Below are 9345 nucleotides of genomic sequence, written 5' to 3'. Positions count from 1 at the left end.
GCCACCTGCTAATGGCTCCTGGGCTGCCAGCCCAGCCTAGGGCAGCTGGATGTGGAACACTGAAGGAGGTCTGTGTTTCTCCTTGTGAGTTCCTCTGACCCTCACAATCCTGAAAGGACTTGGCCACGAGGATGGCCATGGCCAAAATTTCCCAAGAAAGATGATACAGAGGCATCTGCAGTGCCCTCTCTCTAAAATCACTTCTCAAGGGCTCTCTCTGCTCACATTTTGGGGTTTCTTGGCCTTCCTTTGCATGTAGGATCTGAAAGGTCGGGCAGAACCCTCCTCTGACTACCCCATCATGCCAGGCTATTTAGAAAGACAGTTGTCTGTGCCTTCTGGTAGAGGGGAGTGTGCCACTTTACAGATGAAGAGTCTGAGGCTTAGAGAACTTGACTGAGCTTCCCAGGATCCCACTGGCAGAGTGTGGCAGAGTCAGTTTTCAAACTCAATTCCTTCCGGATCCAAAGGCCACACTTTTGCCTCTACCCCTACTGTTCAAGGTCAGGGAGACCTGAGGCTCTGCAAAATTGGAAGCCAGTATTAAATGACCTATTGAGTGGCTGTCCTATCTTGTAGAAGCATTTCCTGTTCGCACTTTTATTTCATCGTGGGCACATTTTATGTTTTTGCTTATTTGAGGAACATCCCAGTAACATTCCCTCTCCCCAGTTTGCTGCCCTGTGCCCTCTTCTGCTTTCTGCATTCCCTCAGTGTATCCTGGGTGGAGGGGCTGCTCTTAGTAACAACAGTGTCTAACTTCCCTATATGCCAAGGACTTAAAAAGCTGTGCATGTATTAAGTCATTCAGTCTCTACATCAAACTCCCATAGTGGTTCTTGCTGTACCGATTTCCAGATGAGGGAACGCAGGACAGAGAGGCTAAACAACTTGCTCAAGGTGGTCATGTCTGTGAAGTTAGGATCCTTAAAGGGTGAGTGAGAGGAGTGCCTGTGCCTCCCCTCCCCACCCACCATGATCTGACCTCAAACCGGTGATAGTGTCAGAACTCAGATCTCGGACTGCTGGGGAATAAAGCAGGTTTAGAAGGACCTGAAGCCTGGGGGCCAGCTCAGTGAGGGCAGGGAGAAGGCATCTCCTTGAGCAGGAGTTCGGTCTCTGACCTGACTGCCAGCCACTGGAGGTAGCAGGGCAGGAGGCAGGGTCTGCAGCATCTGAAAGCTGCGGGGAGTTCAGCCTCAGGACTGAGGGTCAGGCTCGAAGGAGGCCTCAGTTCTCAGCCTGATTCTAAGCCTCATCAGGAATGCATTCAGAGGCAGGACTGTGGGCCCCAGGGGTGAATTAATGGGGTGCCACCTCCCAAAGCAAGCTCGCCAGGACTGTCTCCACACCTCCGTTATCACACTTACTTTTTTGTCTATGTTGCAAAGTGAGCCATGCCATTCTTCAGTTCATCAGGTTTTAGTGGCTCCCTTAGATTACAGGAGGAACCCTAGAGTGATTTATAAGGTCTAAAATGATTGATAAGATCCCTAAAATGATGTCTAAGGTCTTCCACAATCCAGTCTTGGATTGTACCTTCAGCCTCATCAGTCACCTCCCCATTATAATTTTTATTTCATTAACATGACACAGCTTTAAATCCATAGCATACCAGGTTTCCTTGTATACCAGGGACATGTGGCTCCCTGTCCTTGAAATGAGTGCCACTTCTTTCTCACCTCAAAGCCCCACCACCTGCATTCCCATGCTCTCCCTATTGCATGGAGGACTATTTATTTTGTAACTCTTACGTTACTGCTATCAGGAGCCTTTCTCAACCAACCCCACTCTAGCCCTAATGGCCAAGCCAAGTTTTAATGCCCTTGCTGTGTTTCCTCAGAGCAATTGTGATTCCCCTATCCTGTACTTGCCTACTGGATTATGATTGCCTATTTGTCTGTGATGGGCCTTACACTCTCAGCCTGAGGAGTGTGAGCTGCCTGTCTTTTTCATCATCATGTCGCTAGTGTAGGCCACATAGTAAATGGTTGATCCTTATTGATGACTGATTGAATAGCCTCCATGTGTTTGGGTGGGGGACCATTTCTTTTCCAGAGTGACCCACAGACTGAGTCCGTGACATCATTAGAACTCAAGGCACTCCCATGAGGTGAGACCAGCACCAACAGGGAAACATTAGACTTGAATGAGAGCAACACAGGAAATGAAGTACCAGGACTCACATCCCCTCCCAGGCTGGAGTGAAATGCTCAGTTTGTCACACCTACTACATCGTGGGACTGGGAACCAGTTGTTACTGGGCCCTGAGGCCTATGTCAGGCTTCAACCACAGGCTAAGCGATCCTGCAGCACAAACCACAGCTATTTAAAATGTACTAGCTGAGGATAGGCCTTGACTCCTGAGCCTCGACGGAGCTGATCTGTAATTGATGTCACTTGATTCTCTTTGCGGAAAAATTGGGACAGGGGCAGCTGGAAATGAGGGAGAGTGATTAATGGGTCCCATAGAGGGAATGGTCCACAAATAAGAGAGTACAAGTAGAGGAAAGAGAGGGATCTGAACTACCCCCCCCACTCATAGATTGAGATGGTGAGTGACCTAGAGACACAGGGTTGGTCATTTTCCTCTTGACTCTTCAAGGATGAGGCTGGGCTAGAGGCATCCTCAGCCAGAGAGTTCCCCTAGAGGGGTCCAGTTCTAGGAGTCGTTCCCATAACAGTGAGGCTCCAGGAGCTGGCACTCTGCCGGAGGCAAGTCAAAAGAGCTAACACAGCTGAACAGAGTGCCAAGTTCAAGTTCTTGTTCAGGCATTTGGCCTGCATGAATCTAACAAGCTTCTTCCCATGTCTGAACTTCAATTTCCAATTCCATAGAATGAGACAGTGGGGTCTACAATTGCCTAACCCACTTAGTATGGCTTCTATGACCCACCTGTGTTTGTGCCAACTTTATTCAGTTTTATCCACTCAACTTTTTCAAATTCTATCTGCATAATGGTTAAGAGTATAGGCCTGGAGTCAAACTACTGTGGTATGAGTCCTGATCTTCTTGCTTGACAGACATGGCACTTTGGAAAACAATTCTTATCTGGGACTGGCTTTCTCCATCTCTAAAGTTGGAATAGCCGCCATCAGACTCTGAAGAGGGCTATATGAGACAAGGCAGGTAAAGCAGAGGCTGGCATATGATATGTGATTGGTAAATGTTGGCTAATATCACTAATCAATCAGAATCTTCCAGTTTTTGTCAATGCAGTCAGTTGGTCTTCATCCATTTTCCTTTGTTCTTGTCCTTGTTCTCTCTCTTCCTCTCTGTGTCCATCCAAACCTAACCTAGCTTTTAAAGGTTGTATGATAATCAGGGTTCTCCAGAGAAACATAATAACTCGGACTGATCGACAGACTGATTATTATGAAGAATGACTCATGTGATTACGGGACTAGCAGGGTGGATCAGGCAGACTGAAAACCCAAGAGAGCCAATGGTTTATTTCTAGTCTAATGACTGGCAGGCTTGAGACCCTGAGGTAGCCAATGTTTCAGTTCAAATCCTTAGGCAGGAAAAAGGAAATGGCCTAGTTCTAGGGAGTCAGGCAGGAGGAATTCTCTTACCTTGGGAGGGCAAGCCTTTCTCTTCTATTCCGGCCTTCACCTGATTTAGTGGAGCCCACTCACACAAAGGAGGGCCATCTGCTTTACTCTGTGTACTGATTCAAATGTTAATTTCACACCAAAACACCTTCACAGACCCTTCAGGATAATATTTGCCCAAATTTCTGGGTATCCGTGTCCTAATCAAGTTGTCACATAGATTAATTATCACAGTTGGCTGATGGCTCACCGTCTCCTTTGAAGGCCTTTCAAAGTCTTCCATCGCCCTGGAGTCTTGAGGTCTCCTTTCTCTAAACTCCTACAGGATTTTTTGTTGTCCTGTTTGTTTTGGTAATTGGTAACATAATGACTTCGCCTTTATAAAACAAGAACCATTTGTGGAATTCTTGCTATGTGCCAGTCACAGAGTAATAGCCATAAATTATTCCCATTTTTGAAGATGAGAAAATTAAGGATTAGAGAGTTTAAGAAACTTACTGTAGGTACACTTTGAAAGTGGAGAAGCCAGAATTCAGGCTAGAGGATCATCTTCTCTGTCCCCTTGAAGAACTGCTTTGACCTGGGCAGGGCTTTTCTAGCATCTGTGGAAGATTCTGTGGCAGGATGCTCAACCCCAGGGCTTCAACTTCAACAGGCAGAAAAATGTAGCTCAGAATGGGAGAGAGTGGCCAACAGCAGACAGTGGGCATATGTTTGGATTGCCCAAATGACTGCTGGAACTGTGGGCCTCCAGGTTTACCGCTCGCTTAATGTTTAAAGGCTAACATAATGTTGAAAGGCTAACACAGGTCATGAAACAAATCTCATTCTCCATCCTGCTTGAATGCAATGTAATGGTAGAGCTGTCAGAAAAGACACTTGGCAGAATGCATCCTTCTACTTGGCACGATATAATTTGCATCACCTCTACAAACTTTTCCTAACTCTTCCCTAAAAATAGTGCTTCAATTAGAAACTGACATAACTTCTGTTGGGAAAGGTGTGAACAGCCGTGAAATGCTCCATAAGGGAAAGAACAGGTGAGACCCCAGTAGATCATCAAATGCCAAATGATACACTATAATGTATGGTAATTGGTTATTATTAAAATAGTCTGTTGCTTATCACACAGTAGCTAAGTGGCCTTTCAGTTGCTCTATAATTACCCAGTGATGGGTGATCTGTTTTCTTCTTTGAGAGCCGAGTAGCAAGGGTATCAGAACAGCATCTGCCACAACACTGGGAGAGAGGACAGGGAGGGGAGGGTTTCTACTAAGGTGGCGCCAAGCTGGCTTCTCTCAACAATCCACAGCAGGTCCAAAGGCTCCTGAGGAGTGTCCATGGGACCACTGGGCAGAGAATGAGGTTCCGTCTCTGTAGGCCTTTTCCTAACTTGCATTGCTTCTTACCTGCTCTTGAAGTTCTCTCATCAGAAGTTTCATAAATGTTTTTATGCTGCTGGAGGCAAGACACATTTGTGTGTGGTGGTGGATACCAGTCTCTGCTTCAGCTTCTTCATGAGAGCCAATGGCGAAGCCTAGGCCAGGAGAGGTGGCTGGCACTGAGTCTCTAAGGGGGACCAGGGATGCAGGGAGTGAGTCCTAGGCTGGTTCCCCAATGAGGTGGAGAGAGCAGGGGTACCTGAGGTGAAGACCCCATCCAGACAGCACAAAGAAGGAGAGGAAAGCCAGGCAAAAGGGATCCAAGAAACAGATGGGACACAACAATCGTGGCTCTCATCCTGTGTTTCTCAGATGGGAAAAGAGGACACGGAGAGGGAGGACCTTGTCCAGAGGCCCCACACTTGAGTGATGCCCACAGATTGGGTGGCAGCCCTGATCTTCTGAACCTGCTGGACAGGGCCAGACCTGAGAGTGCTGTCAACTTATTTGAGCTGAGGCGGAAAGAATAGGAAAGAGAAGGAACACAGGACTCTAACTCCTCTTCTCCATCCTCTCATGCCCCAAGGGCCTCACTCTGACCTCATCTTGGCCCTGAGGCAAGATGAGATGAGGGAATAGCTTTGTGAAAAGGACAAGCTACTCCAAAATGCAACTGGGGCAAAACACAAAGGGAGGCCGGCACCGCGGCTCAATAGGCTAATCCTCCACCTTGCGGCACCAGCACACCGGGTTCTAATGCCGGTTGGGGCACCGATTCTGTCCTGGTTGCCCCTCTTCCAGGCCAGCTCTCTGCTGTGGCCAGGGAGTGCAGTGGAGGATGGCCCAAGTGCTTGGGCTCTGCACCCCATGGGAGACCAGGAGAAGCACCTGGCTCCTGCCATCAGATCAGCGCGGTGCGCCGGTTGCAGCGTGCTGGCCGCAGAGGCCATTGGAGGGTGAACCAACGGCAAAAAGGAAGACCTTTCTCTCTGTCTCTCTCTCTCTCACTGTCCACTCTGCCTGTAAAAACAAAAACAAAAACAAACAAACAAACAAACAAACAAAAAAAGCACAAAGGGAGTGCCTGTGGCTGAGGGACTGGTTCCCCTCTACCAGAGTGGGTAACAGGAGCTACCACTGGATTGGTAAATGAGATGCACGTAAGTCAGGAGAAAATTAGGAAAAGTTGCTATCAGTCAGGTGCAGTTGTAGTTATTTTTTTAACCCAACTCAATTCAAGACCTCACACACTCTAGGTACCTAGTGAGTGTTGAATGCATTCATGAATGTACAGAAGGATGTATAGAGCTTAGCATTACAAGCAATCCATTATATTCCCATTGCACTACAGCTTAGAGATCTGGCTTCTGTCACTTCCTTGGGGAAGTTGGAAGGGGTATGCTTCCACAGCACTGTAGGACGTGTGTGCATTATCACATTGTGCTGGGAATGTTTGTTGAGGGGTCTCTGTCCCCCCACGAGCCAGTTTTAACACCACTTCATTCCCAGTAGCTAGCACACGCCTAGCATAGAGTATATGCTTAGAAATGTTTGCTGAATGGGTGTTTAACCCCCACCCCCAGACCCACATACACACATACACACGCCCTGGACCTTGAACACCTAGGTAGAATTTGTTTTTGGCTGCACATCTTCTATTCCCCATTCCATCCAGAACTAAATGTTTTAGAGAAACCACTGGCACCCTGTTGTTTGCAATTTTGATGGAATGACAAATTCAAATGCCTGCGTTCTCGCCATGGAAGCCAAAGGAGCCCATAAGGCTTTCCTGCCATACTCAGGGGAAATACCTGGTGACCTATGGATGCTCTCTCTGAGAAATCTTATTTCTGGGTAAAAATGCAAAGATGAAAGAGGCTCAGAGTTCATTTATTCCAGCAGCTTGCTGGTCTGACTGCTCCTGCTATGGAAATATACCTCTGGTGTTTGATTCCGTATTTGGTTCCAGACTATCTCATAACCTGATTCTCCAACTTTCCCATGGATTCCTTAACATCCTGCTGTGCTTCCAATAAATTCCCTTAAATTTACATCAGCCAGAGTTGGTTTTGTTGCTTGCACGCAAAGAATCCCTGCTTAAATAGTCATCAATACATTTCCTTTTTCTAAAAAAGATTTATTTATTTATTTATTTGAAAGGCAGAGATACAGAGAGAGAAGGTGTGTGTGTGTGTGAGAGAGAGAGAGAGAGATATCTTCCTTTCAGTGGTTCGCTCCCCCAAATGGCTGCAATGTCCGGGTTTGGACCAGGCCAAGGCCAGGAGCCAGGACCTTCTTCCTGGTCTCCTACATGGATAGCAGAGGCCCAAGTATTTGTGCTATTTTCTGCTTCCTTCCAGTCATTAAATGGGAGCTGGACTGAAAGTAGAGCAGCCAGGACTCGAACCAGGACCCATATAGGATTCTGGCACTGCAGGCAGAAGCTTAACCTATGCTATAGCACCGGCCCTGCCAACACAGTTCTGAGTATGAATGCACAGTCAACAGAGAGCCTGGCCCTCTGTTGAATAGGATCCAGTAGATTCTAGCTTTTGGCTTTCACTCAGAAGTGTTCACTGACGTTTACTTATGTTTTTTAAATATCGCAAAAGCTTAGGGGCTTGAAAGAAAATCCAGATTTTTTACTTGGCATCTCCCAGATTGAGAGGAATGAAATACAGGTTCTGGAAACTGCAGAAGACACGTGGGTAAACATCTCAGCTCCGGGATGCCTGGGCTCTGCCAGCCTAGCTCACATATTCTTCTGCTAAAGGAAGGGTGCTAGGATGCTTAAACAAACCCACCTACCCACCTGTGGTGCATGCCTCCCCCAGATGTGGGTCCTGTAGATGGGAAAGCTTGTAAAGGAGGCGGCCCCTACATGTGTGCACAGTGAGTTGAACACAGAGATCTATCTTTTCAATCTCTCTCTTTCTTTTTTCTTTTCTCTCTCTTCTTTCTTTCTCTTTCCTCCTCCTCCTCTTCTTTTCCTTCTTCTCCTTCTCCTTCTTCTTCTCAATAGAGACACCAGGTTTAGAAGGGAACAAAGCCATGCAATCCAAAGATGCCAGGAACTGAATTCTGTCTCACTGTCCTTTGAACACCCAACAGAGCCACACAATGTTCCAGCCAGGCACTGACAATAAAGAAGTTTGGAAAGTTACCTTTTCCAAGTGAGTGTTCACCCCAGCCTCCTCTGTGGGTGTGGCATGGTGACTGTTACCAGCATTAATAGGAAATCCAGGGAAAGTCTTTTTTGTTTGTTTTGAAAGACATGAAATATGTTGGACAGGAGCATCTCATCCTCTCTGTGAAAAAGATGAGACTCAAACCAGATGGGTGTAGAGATGGCCTTGCTAAAGGCATCGCCATCACCTTTCCACTTCACAGTGCAGCCCCACAAGGCTGATGCTGGGATGTGGGGGATGACTGCCAGGGATGGGGTGGCGATCGGCTCTCCCTGTCCCTCAAGGGTATTACTGGAAGCTAGTTGCTTAGAGAAAACCAAATCAGCCACAAGCAGTGGGAGGAAAATCATCTCGTCTAGTATGGAATAATAAGAATGGTTATCCCACTCTATGCTGTAACTCTGCTTGCTCATTAAATACCACAATTGGTACGATGTGTGTCCTTATACCTACTTAGCAGGATTGCAAGTCAGGGGTCAGAGAGGTGAAGTGACCTGCTCAATGTGACAGTGATTAGTGGAGGGGTTTCATTTGAGATTCATTCCTGGATCAAAAATTCTCCACTCTCTCTGACTCCTTGTGTTTTTGTGACTAGGGGAGAATCGTTTTTCCTTCCTGGCCTCAGTGGCCTCCCTCCTACGATGGAGAGCAGGGTTCAGTCATTTGTGATATCCCCTCTCCTCACTAATGCCATCTTCTTTAGGACAGCAGAGCCAGGATCACTGGAAAGACAAGGAGACCACATCTGATTTGTGTCAGACACCACAGGGAAAGCCAGTCTTCACTGGTGGTGGACAAGAGCCAGGATCTACTCTTTAGGAAGGAAAAGGACACGTAGACACTAGACCAAAAGGCCCAGCAGTGTCTGATGGGAGCCGTCTCAGGGAATTCAGGGGTGAGAGAAGAGTAATCCTGGGAAGACTGTATAGGGGAGATGAGTGGGATGTGAAATTTTAGCTGGCTCTTGGAATGATGGGTAGAAATTAGAAAAAAAAATAGCATCTTTATGCAATGATAAATAGTAATGATAGTTAGAATTGAATGCATAATCATCTAAGATTTGTGTATATGTTAATGACATTTGGTTATCATAGTAGTCTTCTGAGATATGTCATATTATTTCCATTTTACAGATGAAGAAACCAAGTCTTTGAAATCTTAAGAATTTGTTCACAGTCCACAGGGTTATGAAGTGGCAAGTTCAGTGATGGAATGCACAA

At 46.7% G+C, this 9345-nt stretch overlaps 1 non-coding gene across 1 annotated transcript; it reads right to left on the bottom strand.

Moving 5' to 3' along the window:
• Positions 1-7946: 7946 nt before the first annotated feature.
• On the bottom strand, positions 7947-8062 carry LOC133764959 (small nucleolar RNA SNORA8). Its single transcript, XR_009866526.1, has one exon. It is a non-coding gene; the product is annotated as a small nucleolar RNA SNORA8 (small nucleolar RNA).
• Positions 8063-9345: the final 1283 nt, after the last annotated feature.

Source organism: Lepus europaeus, chromosome 7, assembly GCF_033115175.1.
Source record: "Lepus europaeus isolate LE1 chromosome 7, mLepTim1.pri, whole genome shotgun sequence".
NCBI lineage: Eukaryota > Metazoa > Chordata > Mammalia > Lagomorpha > Leporidae > Lepus > Lepus europaeus.
The sequence above is the reverse complement of the archived record's forward strand: the minus strand, read 5'-3'. Positions and strand labels throughout refer to the sequence as shown.